Raw genomic sequence first — 5,274 nt, 5'->3', positions numbered from 1 at the left:
CCAAAATATGACTTACTTACCGACTGAGAGTTCGACTTTTGAACTATATTCCAAGCTATTTGCGTTGAAATAAATTGCGAGAAATTTGCAGGTACCTGTCGCTTGAAGTGTGATACCAACAATGGAAATAAGTAGCACAATGCTTTGGACTAGAACATCAACTCCCTTCTAAAAATAACTGAAAACTTAAACGCGAAAGATGCAAAAGGAAAGTGAACAACGTATTCTTGAAAGAAATTTGACGGACAGAAAAAGATAATTTAGGCTAATAAAGTCATGCTCCATAAACAAACAATTGTCCCTGTTAGTTTACCTGTCGCCCTATAAAATGTTTTTAAGATACATTTTGTTAATGAGTAACCGTCAGGTTACAGACGCCACAACGGTTAAATAAAAAAAAGGTGCATAGATAGTGTATTCTAAGTCGTTCACATATATTGACATAGAGGAACGAACCGTGAATTATTACTGCTTCTTTACACGGCTTTAATGTACTGGAAAATTTTCTACTCTTCTCGATCTTCGATCAAAATCGGAAGCTCATTTCTATGTAATACAACAGTTTTACCCAAAAGTAAAATTCAAGTGTTAAAATTCATTAGGTAAATGGGATTTTCCATTGTATATCATCTCCCGGTACATCACACTTGGGTAAATAATAATAAATATCCTGAAAAAACATCCTATACAAAACGTAAACAAATCAGCGTTTGTAGAATCATATTCAGGAACCATTTTAACTCGAGATTTGCCCTTTCCTCCTCTAAATTGCTGTCCGTTTCAAAATAAACGAGAACGAATTTATTAACTTACCTAGGTTTAGGGAGTTTTAACAATAACATCTACTTGTGTACCTTTTCCAAAAAATGGAAATGGGCCAAATTTCGTCCGAATGACAAGTACACTCCATGCCACCTTTCATCTTTGCAGCACTTCAAGCGCGTTTTCAAACTGACGGCAAATTGATTACCGTATACTGGTGGTTTCTGGTGGAAGGTCCGGCAGAACAGAGGGAGGGGCTAGGGATCCGGACTCCACTTTCAAAGCTGAACTTGTGCATTTTATCTTCAACTACTCACTCCAGATATATTAACAGCAAGGATAAAGTTTTGCGATGTCTCTCTCTCGTTGTTAACCAGGAAAATGTAATCGATTATTAACTGCTTAATTAAGCAGATCGACACCTCAATGCTGGAAATATTGGAAATATTGGAAATGACAATATTGTGTGCACTATTTATGAACGTCACTAGAAAAAAAAAAGGTTTCGAAGGTTTGTAGAATAATTGAAACTTGTACAGAAATTGATTTCGGAAAAAAAAGTATAATACACACCGGGTTCTGTGGCTATTTGGTAGAGATATATTGAGAGCCATTTTACAGGTACATGTCAATTCGTGGTGGATTCTAACAATGAGAGAGAATTAATAAAAAGTAAAAGACCAACATATCCACGCCTGCAAAGTTCTACAGGCATTGGCGTTAATCTCAGAGCGACAAAGAAGCAGAGTATTAAGACACTATTATCTCGGTATCCAAGTTCCTGCTCGGTTGCCTGAGGCAACTATGAGATAATCAAATAAAGATCAAATTTGTTGATAATTTGTTGATAAGATAAGATAAGAAAGTTCTTTTTTACAGATGGCCTATGTCATGTAATGTGGTTTTCAATAGGGCACTGCATAAAAAAATTAAAAAATGACAAAACATAAAAAATATTAAAAATGGATAAACTAAGAAATGTCACACTAAAAAAAACGTATTGAGATTTAACATTTTTAAGTAATGAAATTGTTGTTTGATGTCAACAAATGGGTTAGAAATCTCAGCTAAGGTTACCATTCGTGGAGAAACAGTATTTTGCTGTGTTGAGATTTCAAAAAAGCCGGCTTGTGTTTTCTTTGGACGAAATTATGATAAGTTTGTTGTTAAACTGGTAAAAAATATAGTTTTGACTGGAATTTTGTAGAACTTACGTTTTTTATTGCGTTGGAGAATAATTGCGCGAAGAGATACTGGTGTATGGCACCTCAAGTGTGAGACCAACAATGACAGAACACATTTGAAACACGTAAGTCTAAAATATCGACTGCCTTTGAAAGTAAGTTTCAAAGAAAGCTATGTAGTACAATTGTGAAAAAGAATTGCGTTTCTTAAATAAAATTTACGTTTCTAGATTAATAACAGTAACAAAAGTAAAAACAGCCCCTCATTTCAACTTGACAATTAGCGCACCGGCGAGTGTATGGAGGAATAAAGCAAAGCTGTAGAAAACATTAACCCAACCGCTTCTATTTAGTCTGGTGGTCTTCCTGTTTCCAACGTATATAACAGGGAGTTAGTGATCGTCAGGTTTACTAGAAGATCACGGTTTATGTTCAAAAAAAAACCTGTAGGGGTAGCTTGTGTTGGTTTATTTTAGTGGCACCAAAAATTCAAACTGGAAATCTGTCAAAGTTGTTACTAGCTAATTAGTGTTATAATTTATATTCAAATTACTTCACCTTCTTGTTACACATTCTTTGTGGTAGCACAATGAGCAATATGTCTCCTTTTTTTTTTGTAACATCTTGCTTCAAGGCAATGAATGGCAGGAGAAATTCTTGAGCGAATTAAGACCCGTATAGCCGTGTAACACTAGGCTTATTTCAATGGTAGACACGATTCGCTTTGATGGGATGTTAAGTGGCCTATCTGCGGGAAGATTACGAGTTAACACTTATCAGTCTGATGTAACGAAAACATCACCGTGAAGGTAGTTTCAACAATAAAAAATGTTGAATCGGTTTATAAATTGTATTTTGCCATTTTTTTACTCTTTTCCTTTGGGATTGTTTATTTTTCTTCGAAGATACTAGCACATACCTTATAAACAACATAAAATTCGAAGCAAAATAAAGATTATATTTGTATCCGCCAGTTTTAACCACAATAAAAGTTATATTTTGCATCAACGAGAAATGCAAACAACATAGCATCACCACCAAAGTAATATTACATTAGTTTATAACCAAAATATGATTTTGTTACCAACTGAGAATTGGATTCTTGGACTCATTTTTCTAAATACATGTGTCAGAAAAACTGCGAGAAGTTTGCAGGTACTTGTCGCGTCACTTGTGACACTAACAATGGAAGAACACACACTCCCATCTAAAAATAAGTAAACCCTAGCAAACAAAAGAAGCAAAGGAAAGCAGTTGGAAAGGGGGCATGCATTGTTCAATGAAATTGCTTTCAAATTATAAACTATCGTGGTAAATGATATAAACTAGCCAGAAACTTATGATCCTAAACTAAAATTGTCTTTTTTGGCTTCTTTGTCTTCCTTTTGAAGATATATCTCTTTCATGAGCTAGAAATCTTCAGTTTCTACGAGACAAGGTGATGGTTAATATATAAGTAAAGACAAGACGTGTGTATACATCATGTATTCTGAACTGTTCTCACGACATTAACACTGAGAATCGTGTAATTTTGTTTCAAACTGAGAATTGATACCATTTCTTATTCTTACTCTAATGTACTGAAATTTCCCCCCCCCCCCCCCCTCTCGATCCTCCATCAAAATCTCAGCTGTTTTTTTATGTAATACAGTGTGTTTCTTCAACTACATAAAGTGCTAAAATATATCAAAAGTCCAAAGTTGCACGTACATAAGGAAGAACAGTGTAAAAGAAAAATGTTGGGCTTGCTTCTCGACGGAACCAGTGAAAATCAAGGTTCCCCTTGCAGGGCAGTGGCCAGACCAAAAATGTTTAGGGTTAATTGTAAAAACGAATCGATACAAAAAAAGAAAATACGGGAAGGAGAAAAAATTGAAGAAACTGGTTTGAACGAAAAGAAGCTGACACAAAATATATCTTTCTTTGAGCAAACTGACTTTTCTCATCTTTCAAGTATCTGCAGAAGAACAAACATTTGAAACGTCACATTATCAACAAGCCACAAGTTCTTACCATATACCGCAGAAAGGGGGAATCTACCGGTAAACCACAATTTAACGCGCAGCTCAGGAGTGGAGAGAAAAACTTTCTTCCACTTGATTTATGCGACACATAGGTAAGAGTATTCGCCTTTTTGAATAAAGTGACAAACGCATATATCGTTTTATAAAAATCCAAAAAATATCCAAAACGTAGGAAGAACTCAATTGGAAATTGACCAGGTTTATAACGCAATTGCCCGTGCAGAAATAAAAGGGGCAAAAAAAGAAATCAAGAAGGAGGAAACAAAACAATAATCAAAAATAAAACCGATTTTACTTTGATATCAAACTTATATCGTAATAACCCAGATACGGTTTTAGAGGCCAATGACCGTGAAACATCTTGCAACTACAGGATGTTCCGTAGAATAAACTGTTCGAGCAGGTAACTCATACCTGTCTTATCAACAAAAGAAGAAACTTCCCCCGAAAAACACGCAATGAAATTTTCTATTGCCACAATCCGAATATGATCTTTGTTACTAAATTACAAGAATTGTCAAAGAGTTTTTGTTGCTGTTGTTGTTGTTATTGTTGTTGTTGTTGTTGTTGTTGTTGTTGTTGTTGTTGTTGTTGTTGTTGTTGTTGTTTTTCTTTTAAGAAATTACTTTCAAGAGAAGATCTCCGGGTTGGAGGAGGACCGCTATTCCATATCAAGGCCCGTGCGCAAAAATTTCTGTTAAAAAGGAGTGCTTTTATCTCCCTCCTTATGGGAAAAAGGGTAAAAAATCAAAATTTGGTGTTATAACGGCTCGCTAGAATAGACTACCAAGAGAAAGGGTAGCATCAAATCGAATTACAAGAAAGAGCGCCAGACACTGAGCAAATAATTATAACACAAAGATAGTAATAGTTCTATACTACAAAGGGGAAAGGTAGGTGTCGGTCTTGACAAAGTCTTAAAGCACAAAAAAAATCTCTTTTTTTTTTTCGTTTCATGTATGTGAAACGAGTGTTATTTCGGTAATCACGGCAAAGAGAAAGGCTAGGAATGGCAAATCTAGGGGGATTTTTAAAATACAAAATTAATAATAGTAATGCAAATAAAATATAAATCTATCCAAACTCACATCAGTCTTGTTAGGAAGAAACGACAACTGACACATTTGACTTAACCCCATTGGTGGCCGTTCTGCGAGACCTAGAAGATAAGGAGGTTATGAGCTTGAGTTGAGTTCATCTGCCACGCTTGAGTTACCGAGGAGTGTCATCTGCTGTAATTTGAATTCATCACCATTCACCCATAAGACCTTTTTTTATGGATGAAACATTCCACAAGAACATTA

Source organism: Pavona decussata, unplaced genomic scaffold, assembly GCF_977016875.1.
Source record: "Pavona decussata unplaced genomic scaffold, jaPavDecu1.1 SCAFFOLD_69, whole genome shotgun sequence".
Lineage (NCBI taxonomy): Eukaryota > Metazoa > Cnidaria > Anthozoa > Scleractinia > Agariciidae > Pavona > Pavona decussata.
This window is presented reverse-complemented; position numbering follows the sequence as displayed.